Below are 10,202 nucleotides of genomic sequence, written 5' to 3' on the forward strand. Positions count from 1 at the left end.
TTGCATGCAAGTATTAAGGCTAGTCATAGTGAAAGTATCTTAGCTAGTAACATAGCGCACTTCGAGAAAATTCTGCTTATGTGACAAGTAATTAATGAGAGGTGGTAACATAATATGTTACTGTAACATAACGCTTTCCAAGGCAAGATGAGTCTACGAGCTAATAAATGAAGCCATCTATGATACTACTAGTATGTTACTTTGCATTATGAAAGTAGTAACTTAGACTAGTGTCATATGCATGACACTAGTCTAAGTTACTCCCCACTATGACCAGTCTAAGAGAAAATTGATCAATGCATGTACTTTATGCATTGATAAACATAATTTTTTAAGGAAAACAAGTGCATTAATTAGGTGCTTTTGCAAACTATAAAAAGTATTCCACCATTCATCATCTACCTTGTTTGGTGAGATTTTTGAATTAAGCCCTATAAACCGAAAAGGAGGGAGTACTACCACACGGCGTGGACTGGAATCGAGTAGTGGTGCGACGATGCGGGTGGGCCCGGTTTGGCTTGAGCCTGTCAACCCGGCCGCCACCATGCCGTCATCAAAGCACGTGTATGTTAAACCCTCTATTTGTAGTATAACATGGATGACAGCGTCGGTAGGATGATGAATCTTTGCAAAGCATTACCGGTCATAGTAGTCCCGGGTCCCTGCTGGGTTGGCAAACTTTTTGCCCTCTTTTTATAATGGAAATGGACGACGCACATTGATTTCTTTTGGTATGGGCGGGGAGGTGGGGGGCAAAATTGTATATATGGTCCAACATACTTAGGATTTGGACAATTATCCATGCAATCCCGTGAGTGACATGGGTGACTCCTAGCGCCGCCAAATCTCGGCCGCATCCCATCCCATCCCGCCCCTCGCCGTCACCGGAGGGCGGGGGCGGCAAGGCTGCTCGTCTCTCTCTCGTGGAGTTGGCTGGCGCCTCGGAATGTCTCGGCTTCACATGGGCGCGAGCTTTTGCTGTGACCAGCGGCGGCGTGACCGGGAGCTTCCGACGGTGGCGGTGGCGCGATGTTGTGGTTGAGGCGCAACGGCGGGCATGCTTGGAGCGGGCACAATGCTCCAGTCGAGAGGCGCGGAGCCGATTTGGTGGTTGTGCGCTCCTGATCTAGCGATGGTTGCGCTTCGTGAGGCGCGCGTCGACGATGATGATTTGACTTCCGTGCTTCGGTTTCGATCATGTCGGCCCCTGGCCTGGGCAAGGCTCTCTCTGGCGAGGTGCTTGTCGGTGGTGGTGCGCTCCATCGGTGTTGGTCATTGTGTTTAACTAAATAAAATATATGATATGTTAAACTGTTTGCTCCTGCCATGCAAACCAAAGATCGTCGTTTCATCATCAAGCGGTTTAGTCGAGGGAACCGGATGTGCCTGCATACCAGCTGGCAAGTGATTTTAAACATAAATGTTGTTCGTGACCTTCTCATTCAAAGCATTATTTTTTAGACAAAGGATGGATTTTATCGGTTTAAAATGGAGCATTCAGAGGATACATAACACAGTAAGCATCTAGTGGATTTTATTGGCTCATTCGAAGCATGATAACGCAGTGGTGTACATAGAATGGGTTTGCCTCGCCACTACTTGGGACCCAAGAGGAAGAAGCTTTACATCATAATAAGTTGTTTGTATTCGATGGTATTTTTTTATAAGTTGTTTGTATTTGATGTTATTTTTTTTATAAGTTGTTTGTATTCAATGGCATTTTTTATAAGTTGTTTGTATTCAAGGGTATTTTTTATAAGTTGTTTGTATTCAATGGTATTTTTTTGCGGGTGATTATTCAATGGTGTTCGGATATTAGTTGAGAGTAACGTGATTATTGACCCTCATTATTTATGCACTAAATCTGAGAACATAACATCTACAACAAAATTGTTGTTGCGGCTTGAATTGTATCTGAAATTGGTCAATTTTAGTGTTATCCTTTAATGAAGTGTTGGTGCAAAAAAATTTCTTAAACATATGGTGGAAAGCCTTGTGCATTATGGCAGGACAAAATCAAGAAAAATTCTTAAACATATGGTGGAAAGCCTTATGGGAGGACTAAATCTGAGAACATAACATCTACAACAAAATTGTTGTTGTGGCTTGAATTGTATCTGAAATTGGTCAAGTTTAGTGTTATCCTTTAATGAAGTGTTGGTGCAAAAAAATTCTTAAACATATGGTGGAAAGCCTTGTGTATTATGGGAGGACAAAATCAAGACAATGATATTTGCTTACATTGGTAGAGGGAAACGGAAGGTATTGAAGTGAGGAAGAGGCAAGTATGTTGCTATGAAATATTAATCTGGTTCTTGATTTGAATACATTCTAGATCCGTTTCTTTTTTCTTGCCCAAGCATTGCCAAATGTCAAAGATCTGTCTTTTGTGTTATTCACTCAACAATGTTGTGTTGTTTTAACTCACATTTTTTTGTTTATTGTAGATAAATGGGTATCTTTTTTAGGATGGGAGAAGAAAACAGAGTTGGGGACTATGATGGGCTCTTCGATGTAGGCCATGGACACTGGTCATAAGAGCGTGCAATGAACACTGCCTAGGAGCAAGTGGACTTGATGATAAAAAAATGTTGAGGTAGTCCGAGGAGGAAAAACATGCCACGGGCCTCTCAAGAAAGATTTTTGGCAGTCTAGAATGTTCTAATTCTATAGGTAATCTAAATTTCTTATTATGTTTTTCATCCATCGTAATACATAGCATACCCACATACATGACGTTTTAGATCCCTACTCAGTGGATGTTTTTGCATTGTTTTCGCCATTTATGTATTTTGCTTTCGCCATTTATTGAATTATTATTGGGACTATCCAATGTTTCCAGCATACCAGCCAAATTTTTAGGATTGGATTGAAGAGATTATGTTGTTGAGGTTATAAACATGGTTAGTGTTTGGTTAGAGGGGAAATTGTTTGCCACAAGGATAAAATCTCGATTGAAGAGTACGCATATCAGCTCCGAATTGCATTGGAAGGTATAAAAGGATAAAGTTGCGGGATCGGAAGACTATTCACTTGCATTGTTTGCCACCAAGACTGAAATTCCTCAACTTGAAGTCGACTTGAACCAGCATGTCTTCTCCCCAAGTTATGATAGGAGGGTCAAGGTGTATGTCCCTAGTTCTTCTTGCTGGAATTTTGTCTATTTTGGGCCTAGCCCAATAGCAGTTTCAGAAATTCCTAATAAATCCTAGAGGCCCACACAGCCCATTTGTGCAAGGCAAGAGGTGGAACAAAAGTTTAGTCCCACATTGCTAGTTTAGGGGGAGTTGGACCTCTTTATAAAGGAGGTTCTTTCCCACATGTATGAGCATGAGAACAATAGGGACATCCACGCGCGCTCCTCTTCCGCCGCCCGCCTCGCCACGCCTCGTCACGCCGCGCCGCGGGTTGCGGGAATGAGCCGAGCCGATGTCTAAATTTTTGCCACGCACGACGGGTATACAAAAGGTCATGTGGGAGTTTAAACGTTTTTCTGTAGTGGACACTGAATTCGAACGGCGCGCCTCTTCGGCCGCTGCCTGTTCGCTTCGTCTCCCTTCGTTGCTTCACCTCCCGCCGCAGCCTCTTCGCGTCCTTCTCCTGTGCCTATATAAGAGAGGTCGCTCCTCTCCAGAGAGACACACCAGAAGATCCCCTTCCTCTCGCCACAAGTTCCTGAGCACTGCGCTGCTGCTACGATCTTTCCCATCCCGGCTTGCGGCGTGCATAGCAGGTCGGGACAGTAGGCCTCCGAAACCGCACCTTTTGAGTCCTGTACGGGAGAAGGGTGATAAGGTTTTTGGGGAGCGCTCAGCGCGACTACTGGCTGCTTCATCATGGACGATCCGGTCGCCGACGACTACTTCCCCGACGACGACTTCTTCCCCGACGTCCACGACCTCCTCGACGACATGGTAGGCGAGGACACCGACCCCAAGTCCAGCGCTTCTGCTGCTGCTGTCCCGTACGTGTTCTTGTCTTTACTGTTAAAGGTTATGCAGCAGTTCCTTGTTCTAGTCCTTGTCCTACACATGATATGTTCTACTTCATATATGCAACTAGTTCTACTGTCTGCTATAGATATGCTAGGCTACGGTTCATATATGCATAAACTATTTACCTTCTCTCTGTCAGAACATATGACTTGTTTTATCTCTATTATATTACTCATGCTTTATCTAGTATTTCTGTTAATAAAATCATTTGGTAAATTGCTCATATTTCCAACAATCCAAAAACCTTATTATAGGCAATTTACCCCAAGTGGTTTTGCTGCTTCCATGAGACCTCCTATGTTTGAGGGTATCCACTATAAGAGGTGGCGCGTGAGAGCAGTCTTATGGTTTCAAACCATGAGTTGCTATGACGCCACTCTCGGCAAACCTGAAGGAGAGCTTGATGCTCAACAGGCACAAGCTTTTCAGAAAATGGATACTCTGTTTAAGGCTGCTCTCTTGAGTGTTCTTGGTGAGAACATAGTTGATGCTTATGCGTCAATTGATAATGGAAAAGATATGTGGGATGCACTCGAGGCCAAGTTTGGGGTCTCAGATGCTGGCACTGAGCTGTACATCATGGAGCAATTCTATGATTACAGGATGACTGAAGAGCGCTCCGTGGTTGAGCAAGCTCATGAGATACAGTCATTTGCTAGAGAACTTGAGCACTTCAGTTGTATGCTACCGGACAAGTTTGTTGCCGGAGGTATCATCACTAAGCTTCCTCCTTCATGGAGGAACTTTGCTACCTTGCTGAAGCATAAGAGGCAGGAGTTTTCCGTCCCGGATCTCATTGGCACTCTTGATGTTGAAGAAAAGGCGAGAGCAAAGGACACACGTGCTCGAGGTATTGAGGGAGGATCTAGTGCCAATGTGGTACAGAAGCAGAACTTCTAGCCCCACAAGTTCAAGAACAAGGGAAAGTTTGATGGTAAAGCAAAGTTTGATGGGAAGAACAAGGCTGTGCAACACATGAACTTCAAGAAGAAGAATGGCAAGAAGAAAGGTGCTTGTCATGTGTGTGGGGATCCTGATCATTGGGCTCCTAGTTGCCCTAATCGCTATGACAAGCGTAATCCTGGGAAAGGCGGCAAGACCGCTAATGTTGTCATTGGAGACACTGACATGAAGGATGCTGGGTATGGTATATTTCCCACTATTCTTTCAGTATGTCATTCTCCTGACTGGTTGATTGACACAGGTGCTAATGTGCATGTATGCGGTGATATTTCCATGTTTTTGTCTTATCAGACCGCAGGGACTTCAACCGTGCTGATGGGAAACGGTTCAAGTGCTTCTGTTCGTGGTGTTGGCACGGTCGATCTGAAGTTTACTTCGGGGAAGATCGTGCGGCTGAAGAACGTGCATTATGTCCCCTCCGTCAATAAAAATCTTGTTAGCGGATCTCTTCTATGTAGAGATGGCTACAAGCTTGTCTTTGAGTCGAATAAATTTGTAATATCCAAGTATGGAACCTTTGTTGGTAAAGGCTATGAGTCAGGAGGCTTGTTTCGTTTATCCTTATCAGACGTTTGCAATAAAGTTGTTAATCATATTTGCAACAATAGTGAATCCAATGTGTGGCATTCACGTCTCTGTCATGTTAACTTTGGTTGCATGTCGCGACTAGCGAAGTTGAACTTAATCCCTAGTTTCACCACCGTCAAGGGATCTAAGTGTCAAGTGTGTGTGCAAGCTAAGCAACCTCGTAAGTCTCACACGACTGCGGAAATAAGAAATCTTGCACCACTAGAGCTCATACATTCAGATCTATGTGAAATGAATGGTGTTTTGACAAAAGGTGGAAAGAAATATTTCATGACGTTGATTGATGACTCCACTAGATACTGCCATGTGTATCTTCTGAAATCTAAGGATGAGGCTTTGAACTTTTTCAAGATCTATAAAGCCAAAGTGGAAAACCAACTTGATCGAAAAATCAAGAGGCTTAGGTCCGACCGTGGTGGAGAGTATTTTTCCAATGAATTTGATGCTTTTTGTGCGGAACATGGTATAATTCATGAGAGGACGCCTCCCTATTCACCTCAGTCAAATGGGGTGGCCGAAAAAAAGAACCATACTCTAACTGATTTGGTTAACGCCATGTTAGACACATCGGGTCTCTCCAAGGCATGGTGGGGGAGGCGATATTGACAGCATGTCATGTCCTGAACCGAGTCCCCACAAAGAACAAAGAGATAACTCCATTCGAGGAATGTGAGAAGAAAAGGTTAAAACTCTCTTATCTGCGAACATGGGGTTGTTTGGCGAAAGTCAATGTTCCAATTCCAAAGAAGCGGAAGCTTGGACCAAAGACTGTGGATTGTGTTTTTCTGGGATATGCTTTTCATAGCATTGGCTATAGATTCTTGGTTGTAAAATCTGAGGTACCTGACATGCATGTCGGTACGATCATGGAGTCGAATGATGCGACTTTCTTTGAAGATATCTTTCCCATGAAAGATATGGCTACCTCATCTAATCAGGAGATGCCTAGTTCATCGAATCAGGAACCAGTTACAATTACCGAACCTACCATTTCGATGAACACTTCGAAAGTCCTGTGGAGGAGAACAATGAAGTTCCTACCAGGAGCAAGAGACAGAGGACTGCAAAGTCCTTTGGTGATGATTTTCTTGTGTATCTCATAGATGACACTCCCAGTACTATTTCAGAGGCCTATGCATCTAAAGATGCTGACTACTGGAAGGAAGCGGTTCGTAGCGAGATGGATTCCATCTTAGCAAATGAAACTTGGGAGATAATTGATCGTCCTTATGGGTGCAAACCTATAGGATGCAAATGGGTATTCAAGAAGAAGCTTAGGCCTGATGGTACTATTGAAAAGTACAAGGCTCGGCTCGTGGCTAAGGGTTATACCCAAAAGGAAGGTGAAGACTTCTTTGATACTTACTCACCTGTGGCTCGACTGACCACTATTCGAGTTCTACTTTCACTAGCTGCCTCGCATGGTCTTCTCGTTCATCAAATGGATGTTAAGACTGCTTTCCTAAATGGAGAGTTGGACGAGGAAATTTATATGGAACAACCAGATGGGTTTGTACTAGATGGTCAGGAAGAGAAAGTGTGCAAGTTGCTGAAGTCTTTGTATGGACTTAAGCAAGCACCCAAACAGTGGCATGAGAAGTTTGAAAGAACTTTAACAACTGCAGGCTTTGTTGTGAACGAAGCCGACAAATGTGTGTACTATCGCCATGGTGGGGGCGAGGAAGTTATCCTGTGCTTGTATGTCGATGACATACTGATTTTCGGAACAAATCTGAAAGTTATTAAGCAGGTCAAGGATTTCCTATCTCGTTGTTTTGAGATGAAGGATTTAGGAGTGGCTGATGTCATTCTGAACATCAAGTTGTTGAGAGACGATGATGGTGGGATTACTTTGCTTCAATCTCACTATGTGGAAAAGATCTTGAGTCGCTTTGGCTATAGTGACTGCAAGCCCTCTCCAACACCATATGATGCTAGTGTGTTGCTTCGAAAAAATCGAAGAATTGCTAGAGACCAATTGAAGTATTCTCAGATTATTGGCTCGCTTATGTACTTAGCCAGTGCTACAAGACCTGACATCTCTTTTGCTGTTAGCAAACTGAGTCGGTTTGTTTCAAAACCAGGAGATGTGCATTGGAAAGCTCTAGAAAGAGTTTTGCGTTATTTGAAAGGCACTGCAAATTATGGAATTCACTACACCGGGCATCCAAAGGTGCTTGAAGGGTATAGTGACTCAAACTGGATCTCAGATGCTGATGAGATAAAGGCCACGAGCGGTTATGTATTCACGCATGGAGGTGGCGCTGTTTCTTGGAAGTCTTGCAAGCATACCATCTTAACGAGGTCAACAATGGAAGCAGAACTCACAGCACTAGATACAGCTACGGTCGAAGCAGATTGGCTTCGTCGGCTCTTGAATGACTTACCGGTTGTTGAGAAACCTGTACCGGGTATCCTTATGAACTGCGACAATCAAACTGTGATCACGAAAGTGAGAAGCTCAAAGGATAACATGAAGTCATCAAGACACGTTCAGAGAAGGTTATAATCTGTCAGAAAAATGAAAAACTCCGGAGTTATTGCATTGGATTATATCCAAACGTCTAAAAATCTGGCAGATCCTTTTACTAAGGGTCTATCACGTAATGTGATAGATAATGTATCGAGGGAGATGGGTATGAGACCCACAATATGAGTTGTTCACAGTGGTAACCTATTCTTTGTGATCGGAGATCCCGTGAATTAGATGTGGAAGACAAGCTGTTGGTCAACTGAGAGGAGAGTATCCTTATTATTCACAATACCACTCCATGAAGATGCAATACTCTCCTTATCTGCATGGCAGGTTGATGTATATCTTAATGTGTTCTAAGTGGCTTATTTAAGCAGAGATGTTATCCTGCAGAACATCTTTTGAAGAACACACCTATATGAGTCTGATTGTCAAACGTCGCAATCTATGAGAGTAGGGTTCTCTCTAGTAAACTCATGAAAGGTCACGGAGTATGACGCATAAGCTCCACCCGCGGGGAAGACCCACGGTAGCCACGTAATCGGTCAAGGCTTTATGTGAAGCTAGATTCGCAGAAAACTTGCAGTTCAAGGCCCAGTCCACTGTTCAAGTTTATTATACACTTTTATATCATTTTTGGGACTAACCTATTAACCCAGAGCCCAGTGCTAGTTTCTGTTTTTACCCTGTTTTAGGGTTTCGAAGAAAAGGAAAATCAAACAGAGTCCAATTGACCTGAAACTTCACGGAACTCATTTTTGGAAGGAAAGAAGCACAGAAGACTTGGAGTGCACGTCGGGGCTCTACGAGGAGGTCACGAGGCAGGCGCGCCCACCCCCCTGGGCGCGCCCTCCACCCTCGTGAGCCCTCGTGGCTCCCCTGACGTACTTCTTCCGCCTATATAACTCTACGTACCCTAAAACTTCTAGAACGGACAATAGATCGGGAGTTCCGCCGCCAGAAGCCTCCGTAGCCACCGAAAACCAATCTAGACCCATTCCGGCACCCTGCCGGAGGGGGCAATCCTTCTCCGGTGGCCATCTTCATCATCCCGGTGCTCTCCATGATGAGGAGGGAGTAGTTCTCCCTCGGGGCTGAGGGTATGTACTAGTAGCTATGTGTTTGATCTCTCTCTCTCTCGTGTTCTTGATTTGGCACGATCTTGATGTATCGCGAGCTTTGCTATTATAGTTGGATCTTATGTTTCTCCTCCCCCTCTACTCTCTTGTAATGAATTGAGTTTCCCTTTCAAGTTATCTTATCGGATTGAGTCTTTAAAGATTTGAGAACACTTGATGTATGTCTTGCCGTGCGTATCTATGGTGACAATGGGATTCCAACTGATTCACTTGATGTATGTTTTGGTGACCAACTTGCGGGTTCCGCCCATGAACCTATGCATAGGGGTTGGCACACATTTTCGTCGTGATTCTCCGGTAGAAACTTTGGGGCACTCTTTGAGGTCCTTTGTGTTGGTTGAATAGATGAATATGAGATTGTGTGATGCATATCATATAATCATACCCACGGATACTTGAGGTGACATTGGAGTATCTAGGTGACATTAGGGTTTTGGTTGATTTGTGTCTTAAGGTGTTATTCTAGTACGAACTCTAGGGCTGTTTGTGACACTTATAGGAATAGCCCAACGGATTGATTGGAAAGAATAACTTTGAGGTGGTTTCGTACCCTACCATAATCTCTTCGTTTGTTCTCCGCTATTAGTGACTTTGGAGTGACTCTTTGTTGCATGTTGAGGGATAGTTATGTGATCCAATTATGTTAGTATTGTTGAGGGAACTTGCACTAGCTGAAAGTATGAACCCTAGGCCTTATTTCCTATCATTGCAATACCGTTTACGCTCACTTTTATCATTAGTTACCTTGCTGTTTTTAATTTTCAGATTACAAAAACCTTTATCTACATCCATATACCACTTGTATCACCATCTCTTCGCCGAACTAGTGCACCTATACAATTTACCATTGTATTGGGTGTGTTGGGGACACAAGAGACTCTTTGTTATTTGGTTGCAGGGTTGCTTGAGAGAGACCATCTTCATCCTACGCCTCCTACGGATTGATAAACCTTAGGTCATCCACTTGAGGGAAATTTGCTACTGTCCTACAAACCTCTGCACTTGGAGGCCCAACAACGTCTACAAGAAGAAGGTTGTGTAGTA

The sequence above is a fragment of the Triticum urartu genome, chromosome 3 (genome assembly GCF_003073215.2).
Source record: "Triticum urartu cultivar G1812 chromosome 3, Tu2.1, whole genome shotgun sequence".
NCBI classification, from domain to species: domain Eukaryota; kingdom Viridiplantae; phylum Streptophyta; class Magnoliopsida; order Poales; family Poaceae; genus Triticum; species Triticum urartu.